This window comes from Mesoplodon mirus, assembly GCF_964341445.2.
Source record: "Mesoplodon mirus genome assembly, contig: HAP1_SCAFFOLD_1061, whole genome shotgun sequence".
In the NCBI taxonomy this organism is placed as follows: domain Eukaryota; kingdom Metazoa; phylum Chordata; class Mammalia; order Artiodactyla; family Ziphiidae; genus Mesoplodon; species Mesoplodon mirus.
The window spans coordinates 21394-35621 of NW_028295000.1; the positions used below are offsets into that span (position 1 = coordinate 21394).

At 40.6% G+C, this 14228-nt stretch overlaps 1 long non-coding RNA gene across 1 annotated transcript; it reads left to right on the forward strand.

Moving 5' to 3' along the window:
- The first annotated feature begins 4514 nt into the window (after positions 1 to 4514).
- On the forward strand, positions 4515 to 13439 carry LOC309797838. The gene is made up of 3 exons (XR_014292817.1): positions 4515 to 4641; positions 11237 to 11398; positions 13139 to 13439. It is a non-coding gene; the product is annotated as an uncharacterized lncRNA (long non-coding RNA).
- The last annotated feature ends 789 nt before the right edge of the window (positions 13440 to 14228 follow it).

Here is a 14228-nt window from a genome sequence, read left to right on the forward strand (position 1 = left end):
GTAAAGAGCATGGAGTTGAGAGGGCACACACCAAGATTTGAACAAATTACTTAATCTCTCTAAGTCTTCATTTTTGTATGTGAAAAATGAGAATAATTACAATGATTGAACTCATAAGGTGGATCGTAGAAAACATCTAGGTGCTACGTGCAAAGAGCTTGTTTGACTACCTGGCAAATATATCCATTCTTTATTAACATGATGGTGATGATGTTGATGGTGATGATGATGATGATGCAGCTACCAGCAGGTGTCCTTATTAGGTTGGTAAGGATGGTGAATAAGCCACAAGATCATGTCTGTGAACATTTGCATTCTAAGGCTACACTGCCTTTGCCTTCCCAACTCCGGCTCCACTCCTCATCTGTTTAAACATCTCCCAAGATAGCTCAGGTCTTCTCCTCTGTGAAGCTATTCTGAACTACTCCTCTAGAATGAACTTAAAATACATTGCTTGCACTTATATTAATTTATATCAAGTACAAACTTCTGCAGTGGAATCACTCATCCTCCGTCAACCTTATATGGACCTTTACCTCCAACCCTGATACCTAGCAAATCCTTCCACTACATTATAAATTATTAACCATAAGGTTTAGCATGTTCTCTCTTCCAAGGTATTTAGAACTTTAAAGGAGAAAGAAGCCTGCCCAAGTGGACAAAGCTAACACTTATCAAGCATGAGCTCCCAACATTTGCACCAGACAATTTCACATCATCTCATTATAAACTGACAATAATCTTTGTGAGGTTGGGGTCCTAACCTTCTTTTTACTGTGGATCCCTTTGACAATATGGAGTAGCCCATTTAAAGAGTCTTAAAACAACACTTTTAAATTCATAAAATATAATACACAGAATCTCAAAAGAAACTAGTTACTATGTTTTAAGTGCAGTCATTAGACTATTTTAAAAACCAAATTTGTGATATAGAAACGAATGGGTATTTAAACTCATTAAATAACGAGATACAACAGAGACTCTATTAACTACTATACTTAAAAATAGTGATGTTGGGGAGATGGGTTCACAACTCTGATACATGTGTACTGAAATTGAACAATTAAATAAATAGATGGTGGATGGTGGTAGCCACATTTCTCAATATTGAAGTATGAATTTACAGATAAACAAGAGGAGAAGGCTAAACTAATCTCAGCGTTAATGCATTGTAGTTGCAGACATCAGTATACACTCAGCTCAATATAGATATAGATAGTTATATATAGAAATATTTACTGATATGTGTATATACATGGGTTAGTATACATATATATTTCTTTGTTCTCTCAGTCAAGAGAGCCTAATCAAATAATAGCCCATTAGCAACAGCACATCTAGAGCCCAGATCTTGGTTTCTATTACTACTCTCCAATAAAAGGAATCAGGGCTCCTCAGAGAAATGACTGATTCTAGGACTGGGGCAGGAAATACACAAAATGAGCCTGGAGCATCTTGTGGTACCAGAAAGTCAGGAAGTGTTAAACACACACACAAACATGCATGCTAAACACAGATACACAGACACACACAAACTCACACACCCCAAAGGGAGTATGTCAAAGGAGCACAGGCGCCAAAAGGAAACGCTCCCAATGGCCAAAGCTGGAACAATTCAAACAACAAAATAAAGTATTATTGGATTATAACCCAAAGGATAAAATAGATATCCATGAGTCTATACTGATATAAATAAATATCAATAATTGAATAAATTAATGTTTAGGGGAAAATAGACAAATCTGTGTGGAAGAATTCCAAATACTTTATGTACATACTCTGTCCTCAAGGAGGTGGATCATAACTCTCCACTCTTTGGGTTAGTGCTTCACATAGTGACTTCCTTCCAACAAGTGTAGTGTGGAAGGGGTGGAGGAGTAACTTTACAGTGGAGAAATCTGAGACACGGCCTCAGCCAGGTTATCAAGGTCAACATCAACAGGCAAATCACGTTGATAGCATGTACCCTTGATAAGATGTTATAAAAAAGGCACTTTATCTGGTTGTCCTCCCAATAAACCATAATCCCAGTTTTACCATGAGAAAAGCATTGGACAGTTTACATTAGTGAGGTATGCTACAAAACACTTGATCACTGCTCCTCAAAACTGTCAAGGTTGGGGCTTCCCTGGTGGCGCAGTGGTTGAGAGTCCGCCTGCCAATGCAGGGGACACGGGTTCGAGCCCTGGCCTGGGCAGATCCCACATGCCAGGGAGCAACTAAACCCGTGCGCCACAAGTACTGAGCCTGCGCTCTAGAGACCGTGAACCACAACTACTGAGCCCATGTGCTGCAACTACGGAGGCCCACGCGCCTACAGCCCGTGCTCCACAACGAGAGAGGCCACTGAAATGAGAGGCCTGCGCACTGCAACCAAGAGTAGCCCCCGTTTTCCGCAACTAGAGAAAGCCCACGCGCAGCAATGAACACCCAACACAGCCAAAAATAAATAAATTAAATAAATACATTTAAAAAAGAAACTGTCAAGGTTATCAAAAACAAGAAAAGCCTGAGAAACTACCACAGCCCAGAGGAGCCTAAGGGGGCTTGATAACTAAATGTAATGTGGTGTCCTGGATGGAAGCCTGAAATGGAATTAAGGACACTAGGCAAAAGGCAAGGAAATCTGAATAAAGTACAGACTCTGGTTAATATTATTGTATTAATATTGGCTCGTTAATTGTAAAAAAGGTACCACACTAGTGTACGGTGTCAATAATCGAGGAAATTGGGAATGAGATATATAAGAACTCTGTATTATCCCCTTAATTTTTCTGTATATCTAAAACCATTCTAAAATAGATATAGTCTATTAGATAAAACAAAAAAGGTAATGGTGATTTGATTGTAACATCAGACTAGTGATACTTTGAGATAACTATAAAAACTGCCTTAGGAAATTGTCTGTGGTATCTGCTGGGGATATAGTCACAGGTACTCCTAATATTATTGTGGTTTGTTGTCTGCATTTAGATTTAAAGGACATGCTAAATACTAAATTGCAGCTAGAGGTTAGTGAAATTAAAGATGTAATATTCCCATCCAGATTCCACATACACTTTGATACATATTAAGAATCCCCTGCTCTTTGGTGAGGTCTAATTTTATGAAAGTGAAACTCAGAGAGATGAATTAGGTTGTTCCAGCTTTTAAAAAGCCCGCATTCTAGGGTCAAGAATTCTTACTGAGCCTTGTTGAAACTGTTTGCTACACTACCTCCTAATTTTGGAACTGCTAAACAGAGAGTTGGGAACTCTTCCTAGATTAAAAGTACTGCCTTGGCCTTGTGCAATTACACTGTTTAGGTTGCTGGACAAATCCAAGGATAAAACTGGCCTGGACCTAGTGATGGGCAATTCCAAAAGCAAGCTGAATGTGAGAAGTTCACTCACAGAGAACCCTAGTGTCAAAAAGCCTCTCTACTTGGGAATGGCTGAACACCGGGAAAATAAGCCCTGGTTCAGCTGTAAAGAGAGCACATCCTTGGCCTTTTTTCCCCCTTAAGTCCGGAAACTGATGATCTGGTCAGCTTAGGAGAGGGAGGGAGGGAAGGAGGGAGGGAGGAAAATGAGAGAGAGAGAGAAACCTGTTAATAGCTGGTGCCAATTTAAAGAGAGAAGGAAAGGGTTTATTATATACGTATATGCTAATATTATTCCTAAAGCCAATTCTGATAAATCCTTCGGGAAAGAAAGAGATGCAGCCACCTGTTAATGTGGCTTCAGCTTCTTTGTTTCCAAATGTTACAGCGGTCACCAGACCAGCCATTCCACTTGGGGCGGGGCCAGGGGGTTAGAGGGGGAACATCTGTCCACTAAGGACACTACTGAACAGCAACAAAATCTTGGGGCGACCCCTCTCTCTTTCCTCGAGTGCTTTCGCTAGCCGGTCCTACTTCCCCACTCCTTTGGGAGTTTCCTGTTCCATTACGTAGGCAAGAGGGCGAGAGGTCCCAGCTTTCCTAATTGTGAGTGGTTTGGCTGGGTGTGTACGTGCGAGTAACTCTGTGTGTGTGTGTGTGTGTGTGTGTGTGTGTGTGTGTTGAGGGAAAGTGGAGCTTGCTACAGGGGCTTAGAAAAACTAGTCGCCAATTTAAAATATTTTCGGAGTGTCTGAATGATATCTTCAAAGCTAATCCCACTCTCAAATTCAGCGAAATGAACAATACAGATAAGGAAGATGAAGAGGGTGGAAAACCCACACAGCGGAATGGAGCTGTCCATGCCGCGGGAGTGACAGGGGAGCGCTCAGAGGTAAGGCGCTCTGCAGAGAAAGTCACTCTGGCTCTTCTCTCTCGGTCCACCAGCCGGCGACGCTTCTTCTGTAAAAGCATTCCTAGAAAATAACCCTACAACCGGGAAGGGTAGCGATCTTTGAGTGCAGTTTCCAGGAGCCGGTCCCCGCAGCAGGGAGAGGCCCCTCTCCCCCCGCGGCTGGCGCGGAATGTGGCGATCCGGCCCGGCGCGGGGGATGACTTCCTGTGGCCGGAGCTCGGCGGCGGGAGCGGCGGGAGCAGCTGCTGCAGCTGGCAAGTGGGGTGGGGGCCGGCCGAACTGACCAAGCACAGACCCGGCGCGGCGGCACTGCGGCCCCGGGGCAGCCGGCGCGGGGACATGCGCTGATTCGATCCCTCCGGAGAAGGTAAGCAGCCCGGCTATTATTAGCCTCGGCCACACTGCGCGGTGCTTTCTGCTTGGTTAGTAATGGGGTTTGTAATACAGAGGGAAGAAGGGGAATATCCCTGCCACCTTCTGCAATGGGAAAAGGAGCAGCAACTGGAATTGAAATATTAATCAGCCAAGTGCTTGAGATGATTGGAGGAGCGGTGTTACTGGGCAAACAAAGAAGGCGGTCAGCCTCTGTAATCTTAAGATAATCAACCATTGCTGTGCCACACTCGCTTCGATATTGAAGAGGATTCAGAATGGAAAATAATTTGAGTTTCACTTTTACGTTGCTACCTTCAACCTTCGCTTGGTTAATTTCTGGTTTGCGAGCAGCAGGTTCTTGTCAGCAGCCTAGAGAAGTAATCGGAAATCTTCCCTCTCCTTTTGCCTTCCTCAGTCTTCTCCCTTTCCAGTTATTAGAATGGGTCTGCACATTTCAACGTCAAACACCCACTTCAGTACTGAACCTTTAGAAAGAATCTCAAATTAGAGGAGAAACTTACCTCCTGGAGTTCAGCTTGGGTTGAGCAGCACTTGTCCCCACTTCTCCCTTCATTTACCATCTTCTCTTGTCAGTCATTTCATTGATTCCCCCACCCCCCACCCCGGGGATGCTGTGCTCATTAACAAGCCAGCTCTTGTCAGCTCCTGTCCACCACCTCTGTTCCGTGACTGATTTTTCAAGGACCCAGAAAGGACATTGCCTTATACCATGTTTGGACTATTATCTGTGTCCTTCCCCAAAATACATGGCATGAAAAATCCTTTAAACCCAGTACCCACATGGTTTCCGATAACTCCCTTCATTGTAGTCACTGCAGCTACCAGATGGGTTTCGAGGACAGCAGAATCTGTTGGGGTGTGAGAAAGAGGGCTATACCTACATATTTTGCTCCACGTGCATAAGAATAGGTGGAAGTAGAAATGCAAATGTCAGTCTGTCCCGTTTTTCTTGAAGCTTTTTTAGTCCAGCTAGGTTGTGAGACACCTAGCTGGGTAGGGTATGGGGCAAGTCCTCCTGCAAAAGCAAGCAGTGTGTTTGTCCTAGGATTCCCCCAATAACCTCAAAAGAGATTCCAGAGAGGCTTTTCCCACAGGCAGTCAGAAAGCCAGGGGAGGTGGGCAAAGTAAACCTCAGGTTATTTGGGCATCCTCAAGTTAGTCTCCCCTTTTGGGGGTTCTGACCTAGGATTTCCCCACAAACGCTTTGCTGCTGAGCTCAAGTGCCCATTCTTGTTGCTCACCTAGGGATGTACAATTGAATGATATTCTGTGAAATGGTGAAGATTGCTATGGTGGGGATTACAAATGTGCCACTTCACCAACAGAGAACAGTTGCAATAAGCCAGACTGTGTGGTGTCTGTGTGCCAATATTCCATTTAAAAAGAGATTTGTTATCTTTAAATCTGAAATTAAAGAGACAGTTTGACTCAAAAGGCCATGGGTTTTATTTTAACAAATTAAAATAGGAGACCAATGAAAAAGAGGTCCAGGGTTTATAGCTATCCTTCTTACCTTCTTTTTTTAAATATTGCTTTAGAACAAGATACTGGTTCTGAAAAATCATGTTACTTCTATTATATATCATTATTGTTTTTCTGATTACAAATTCTCTATTTATAGATACACTTTGGAAAGAGTTGAGTTGGTTTCTTTGTCTCTATCTTCAGTATATGAGGCAGAAGGAGTGGAGGGGGGTGGGCAAATCCCACTCCAAATGGCCCCCTCAGAGAACTGTTCCCCGGACCATGCAAACCTCTGGACCGATATTGTTTTGGCTGGTTGTTATTATTATCTTTAAATGTGGTTTGGGTTTGAAATATTAAATTTTCAATATTCTAAATTTTGTCTCAGGCACACCAACTAGAAGAGAGAACAAAGAACAAGAATAGCAAAACTATTTTCCACCTTTCTTACCTAATTGTAAAATATTTAATTATATGAATAATTATTCTGAATAATAAGTGAAAAACATATTAAAATAATAATTCATTTTTTAGAAAGTAGCCCAAGGTTTATGAAATACAGGTTAGTGCAATTGATCTTAAGTACAGTAAAAATTTCTGTAATTTTGAAAGGTGTTTTTATGTTGAGTATTAGTACATGAAAATATGCTAATGATGGTTAGAAACTGAAATGTCTGTTACTTGGTTTCTGAAGAAACTGAGTTCTTTGGCAAGAAATGGGTCAGGATTAGGGGACTGGAGCCGCCAAAGCCGGCATCATACCTGCCAGTGATTGTATAGGTGAGATGAATGCATTAAGTGATGGATTAGGGTTGGAGAAGCCTTCTGGGGAAGAAAGAAAACAAGATAGAAAATAGAATTTGTTATTTTAGTGCAACTAAGATAATTAAATTTAAGGTATTTCTGAATTTGGACTTCGTTATATTTAAACAATTTCTGAGGAAAGTTTCTAATTCAAAGCCCTAGGTAGAAATAGTTGTATGATTTCCTAACCGAAACTAATTTATGACTCTATTTCCTTTGTTAAAAATGTTTCCCAGAGAAAGGAAAATTTAATTGCCCCGTGTTAAGGAGGAGTAATACCAAATAGAAGGATGTATTCTATTAGTTGCTAAATGAACTGTAGGAACTTTTTTGTAGATATGACAAGATAGAATTGAAATCAATCTGCTTTCCAATCACGTAAAAAAAAAATGTAGTCTGGTGGGTGGTCAGTGTTATCAGTAATTTAAGACTTGAGTACCCACTTAGGATTCACAAAGTTGCCCTCTCTTTACAAAAGGCATTTTCTGGTGCTGCATTACTGCCATTAGCTACAATTGAAATAGACTTATCCTGAGATTTTGAAAAACAGAAAAAGAAATAGTAGGATTCATAAGGCTTTGCCTCCACTGAGAATGGGTAGAAAAAGTGCTATTTTGAAAGTTATCAATGGCCTCTTAATTGCCAGATTTCTGCGCTGTTTCAACCTGCTCTTTATGCCTTTATTTTTAAGTTCTCTTCTAAGTTCTTTTTTAAAAATTTTACTGCTTAGTGTTTTATTCACTAAAATAGCATTTTTAATTGAAGTATAGTTGATGTGTAATATTATATAAGTTACAGGTGTAAAATATAGTGACTCACAATTCTTAAAGGTTATACTCCATTTATAGTTATAAAATATTGGCTATATTTTCTGTGCTATGCAGTATATCCTTATAGCTCATTTTATAATAATAGTTTGTACCTCCTAGTCTCCTATCCCTATACTGTTCTTTTTTTAAAAATTAAATACTTGTGTTCAAAAGTATTATTAATAAGTAATACATAAAGAGATATCTCTTTATCTAGTTTCTCACTAATCCCCTTAAATTACCTCATGACCAGCCTAGAACAAGTGCTGTTTATTTCTAGTTTGTGCCTCATGATATCACGACTATATGTCTTCATTTGTTCCTTTCACTCACCCTGCTACACGTTGAAACCTTGCTCACAGCATACACTGCCTCTTCCATGAACCCTTCCCCATACCCACCTTCCTTCTCATTTCAGATGTGTTTCTCCCTTGTCTAAATGCCTGTGGCACTTTCTATTTTGGTCTATCCTTTAGTTTGAACATGATTTGCTGTTGTAAAATAACCCTAGGGAGCAGAGTCTTTGACTAACAACTTTTTATCACCTGAAACTCATAATACAGTGCCCAGCTATGTATATGCAAAGTAGACGTTCAGCAATTTGATTTTAGTGAAGAAATTAGCTATTATTTTCCAGGGGTGTATATCCACCTACTCTAATATCCAAGTTAGGCTCTAAATAGTGTGTGCAGGTACATTTTAGTTTAAAATCCCTATATAATAATATAGTGAAAGTAAATTCAAACAGTTATATTCAACAAAAGTTATTGTGAGCTTACATGCCCTTAAGTGGATATTGGCTCATCCGTATCAAAAAGCATAGTAAGCATTACAAAAGAAAACTTTAAAGAAGACATTGTACCAGCTTTCAGTATGCTTTCATTCTACGGAAAACAAGTAAGCAGGGGAAGATGTCTTGCGTAAATAAGTACTAGTCTTAAAGCGCTCTGCTAGGTACTTTCATCTATGGTGTATAATTTCATCCTTCTACTATATGCTAATTTTACACTGAGACTCAGAGATCTTACCTAAATGGCAGAGATTCTTTCCACATTCACATGCTGTTCTTTGAAGTGTTAACGAGTGAAGGAAAACTATAAAAACATAATCAGAGTAGTTTAAAATGGTTTTGTGGTCAGGCTTTCCAGTGCTTTTTAAACTTTTGGGTCTTAACATCCCCTTTAATAATTCAATAAAGGCTATGCGTCCACTCCCCAAGTACATACACAACACACACACATAGAATTTTGCCTGTAATTGCAGGTGTTCGCGGACCTAATAAAGCCCTCCTTTGCAAATGCTTTAAGGACATCTACGCTGGGCTCAGTTTTTCGTTTTGCTTGTTCTATGCTTAATATTTATTTTTGTACCTATTAAAATTAAACACATTGTTATCTGTTATAGTTGAGATATAAACCTAAGCAGCTTCGTACTTTACAACTTTTCTTTTTGCATTTTTGTATTCTGTCCTTCTCTCTCACACAAACACACAAATTTATATAAATGAGATCAAATAATACTTTCCTGTGAAGAGAATGCTTAGAATTTATTCTTAACGATGTTTCTATATATCACACATCAGTGTTAGCTATAGTCATCATGTTGTACATTATGTCCATAGTATGTATTTATCTTACAATTGGAAGCTTGTACCTTTGACCGTCTTCCTCCAATTTCCCCTCCCCTGACCCTCTGTCTCCTGTAACCACAGGTCTGATCTCTTTTTCTGATTGTTTTCTTTTTCTTTAGGTTCCACATATAAGTGAGATCATATAGTGTTTGCCTTTCTTTCTCTGACTTATTTAACTTAGCATAAAGCCTTCAAGGTCCATTTCTGTTGTCTCAAATGGTAGCATTTCTTTGTTTTCTTACAGATGAATAATATTTCAGTGTGTGTGTGTGTATATACATATAATACGTATATATCTATAAATATATAAAACAACCTCTTTACCCATTTGTCCATCAATGGGCACTTAGATTGTTTCCATGTCTTGGCTATTATAAATAATGCTGCTATGAACATGGGGGTGCAGATATCTTTTTGAGTTAGTGTTTTCATTTTCTTTGGATATATTCCCAGAAGTGGAGTTGCTAGATATATGTAGTTCTAGTCTTAATTTTTGAGGATCCTCCATACTGTTTTCCATACTGGCTTTACCAATCTACAATCCCACCAACAGCACAAGGCTTCCCTTTTCTCCACAGCCTCACGAGCATTTGTTATCTCTTGACACTTTTGAGGATGACTGTTCTAACAGGTGTGAGGTAATATCTCAATGTGGTTTTAATGTGCATTTCCCTAATGACTAGTGGTATTGAGCATCTTTTCATGTACCTGTTGGCTTTTCGTGTGTCTTCTTTGGAGGAATGTCTATTCGGGTCCTTTGCTCATTTTTTTAATTGGGTAATTTTCTTTTTTGCTATTGATTTGTATGAATTTTTAATTTATTTTGGATAGTAACCCTTATCAGATATATGGTTTACAAATATGTTTTTTGCATTCTATAGGTTGTCTTTTCAATCACTTTGTTGATTTGTTTTTGCTTTTGTTTGCTGTGCAGAAGCTTTTTAGTTTGATGTAGTTCCATTTGTTTATTTTTTATTTTGTCGTTTGTGTTTTCAGTGTCATATCCAAAAAGTCATTACCAAACCCATGTAATGAGCTTTATTCCTATGTTTTCTTCTGGCAGTTGCATAGTTTCAGGTCTTACATTTGAGTCTTTAATCCAATTCAAGTTAGTTTGTGAGTGGTATAAGATATTGGTCCAATTTCATTCTTTTACATGTGAATATCCAATTATCCCAGGGTTCCCTTGTATGTAACTTCTCTCTTTTCTCTTGCTGGTCTTAAAATTCTTTCTTTGTTTTTGACTTTTGATGATTTAATTGCAATGTGTCTCAGAGTAGCCCTATTTGAGTTCAACCTATTTGGGCTTGTTTGGACTTCATGGATATGGATGTCCATTTCTCATCCTAGGTTTGGGAAGGTTTCATCCACTATTGCTTTAAATATACTTTTTTTCCCTTTCTCTCTCTCTTTTCTTCTTCTGGGATTCCCATACATGAACATTGTTTACTTTATTGTGTCCCATAATTTCCATAGGCTTTCTTCACTCTTTTTATTCTTTTCCTTTTTGTTCCTTTCACTGGGTAATTTCTAAAGTCCTGTCCTCCAGTTTCCTGATTCTTTCTTCTGCATGGTCGAATCTACCTTTGAAACTTTCTATTGAATTCTTCAGTTCAGTTATTGTATTTTTAAAATCTAGTGTTCCTGTTTCTTTGATGTTGCTACTTCCTTGTCAAACTTCTTGTCTTGTTCAAGCATTGTTTTCCTAATTTCACTTAGCTGTCTGTGTTTTCTTGTAGTTCACTAAACTTCCTTAGGAGGATTATTCTGAATTCTTTGACAGTTCATAGATATTCTTTTTTTTTTTTTGTGGTGTGTGGGCCTCTCACTGTTGTGGCCTCTCCCGTTGTGGAGCACAGGCTCCGGACGTGCAGGCTCAGCAGCCATGGCTCATGGGCCCAGCCTGCTCTGCGGCATGTGGGATCCTCCTGGACCGGGGCACGAACCCGCATCCCCTGCATCGGCAGGCGGACTCTCAACCACTGCGCCACCAGGGAAGCCCAGATCTTCATTTTTTTAAGGTCAGTTATTGGAGTTTTATTACTTTCCTTTGGTGGTGTCCTATTTGCCTAATTTTTGTGATCCTTGATTCCTTACATTGGTATCTGCATATCTGAATAATTGGGCTCTTCCTCCAGACTTAACTGGGTATTATATTCAGTAGTAGTAGTACATGGGGCTATGAATTAGTTTTCTGGCAGAGAATCAGAGCTTGTATAGGACCTGGCTCTGGACAGGACCCAGAGCCTGTATAGTTCATTGTTTGGGAACCCAAATCAGGCCAGAGTGTGCACTTAATTCCCTGGTCAGGTGAGGGCACTGGTTTTGCCCTGCAGAAGGGGGAGGCCACAGGCTGTGCTGTCTGTTCAAGTGCCACTGTATCTAGGGCTGTTTAATGGGCTGTACAGCTTCCCATGTTCTCTGGTTAGGTTCCCCAGTTGGACGTGCTGAAGGCTGTATTCAGCGATGAGTAGGGCTATGAATTAGATTTCCTGCCTGGGTGCAGCAGGAGAAGCAACTCTAAAGCCAGTAAAACTCTTTGTTGTCTTAACTCAAGCTGATCCACACTCCACGTTCTGTGGCTGAACAAGGCCACTGGCTTTGCTTTGCAGACTATCAGCTCTGTCTACCCTTCTCTAGGCTTGAGCACTGCTGGGCCGCACAGTTTCTAGGAGTTGTCACCAATCCTTCTAGTCAGATGGGCCAGGAAGACACTCTCCACAGCAGATGGGATGGGGCTAGTCCCAGTTCCTTTGCCTGGGTGGGATGAGGAGGGACCACTCCAGGCGACTCTTAATTTCTCAAACAGGCTCCCCAGTTGGGAGGAGCTGGGAGCTCCTCTCAGCCTTGGATATGAATGAATCTCCCTGCCTGTGCATGGTACAGGATCCCTCCACACCTGATACTGGCTCTGCTTTGTACCAGAGCCAGTGATGAGCTCTGGCTGCCTGCCTCTTGGCTGGAGCACGACTGGGCCAAATGGCTTCCAGGATTTATTGCCAGCGCTTTTGGTCAGATGGCCAGAAGACACTCTCCACAGTGGGTGGGCTGTGACTCTGCTCTTTCCCTGGGTATGGGCAAACCAGGTTCAAGGGCCAGATGCGTATCAGGTGGATCTGTACCCTGCTGAGTTCCCCGGTTGTAGTGTCCCACCAACCTGGCTCTGTAGATAAGCAAAGGTGCCAGTTGTGATCACTACTTGGGCACTGCAGGTATGAATTCCATCGGTCGCAATCCATGTGCTGGCTGTTGCATGCCCCTTCCCCCTTCATCACAGTCCAACTTTTAGTGGTCAAACCCTGCAGATTCCCCTGCAATCCCAGTGGAGCAGGTTAGAGCAGTGGCTCCCACAAAGCAACCCCAATGCTAGTGGTGGTGCTTGCTGTCCCCCAGTTCTCTTCTCCTACTGGAGGAACCAGAGGTTCAGGGGAGACCTCACCCATGGTGCCCCACTGGCTTGGGGGAGGGGCAGTGTGGTCAACGTGTAGCTCCTTTTCTCACCCTTCTAATGCAGTCTGTCTTGGTCTCTGTGGTGCACGGGGGTGCTTCAGCCTCACCTCCATGTTCTAGGATTCTCTCAAATAGTGTCCTGTTTCCAAATAATTGTTAGGTGTTCCTCCTGTGGGGGACGTGGAGCCAGGAATGACCTTGGTGATGTCACCCCACTCTGGGCTTACTTTGACAATATGTGTGTCCTTTATAGCCCAGACATTTCTGGTACTTGAAATGAGGTTCTCCTTTTATTGTTCTCCCTGCTTTAGGACCTAAACTGGGAGCTCTTCATTAGCACTGGCACAAAGGCTGCTGAGATGACTAGGAAGCAAGTGCCAAGGAGGATAGTGAATCAAAGAACCTTGATTCATGGAAAAGGAATCCCAGAAGGAGCTCTAAACGTTACACATTCCAAAGGATTTATTCAGAGTTTCCCAATCAAAATCATTTTTACAAAAAAGAAACAGTTCTCAGACTTCGAGTAGTATACTGCCAAGTATGTGGAAGAACATTGCCAGCAGTTGAGTGGTGTGGTCTGCTTTGAAATATATTCAGTTTGCTTAGGATGGACATATGTCTACTTCAAAGTTACTATTTCTTTCTAGTAATGCTGTCTACAGTACTATATTTGCTTTTGGCAAGTTAAGAAAACAATGACATCCCTCCCAGGTTCTAAAACAATTACCAGCATAAAAATACATTAAACTTTTTAGCTGATACTTAAGGAAACCAGTACTAGCTAGCATTCCTACTGATGCTAGTATTCAAAGAGAGGCATGACAAAACCATTAATCTAGAAAACACCAGGTTGGAAAGATGGAGAGAAAGAACTCAAGAGGACTACTTAAGCTGTTGCTTTCTTTACATGTCCCCAAATATGATAATAACCATATAAGCTCCTAAAATAAGTGCAATTTTATGCAAACTTCATAGTATGCCTAGTATGAGGTAAATTTGTACTTTATTTTATAGTATAATTTTATTTTTTATTTTGGTAAAATGTCCCATAATGTAAAATTTACCATTTTAACCATTTTTAAGTGTATCATTTATTGGTATTAAGTACATTCACAATGTTGAGCAACCATTACCATTATCCATTTTAAGACCTTTCTTGTTATCCCAAACAGAAACTGTACTCACTAAACAATAACCCCTTATTTCTCCCCTCCCCTTAGCCTCTGGTTAACTCTATTCTATTTTCTGGGTTTATAATTTGCCTATTCTAACTACCTCATATAAGTGGAATCATATAATAGTTGTCCTTTTGTGTCTGGCTTCTTTCACTTAACATAATGTTTTCAAAGTTTATCCATGTTATAGCATGTAGCAGCATTTCATTCCTTTTTAAAGCCATAC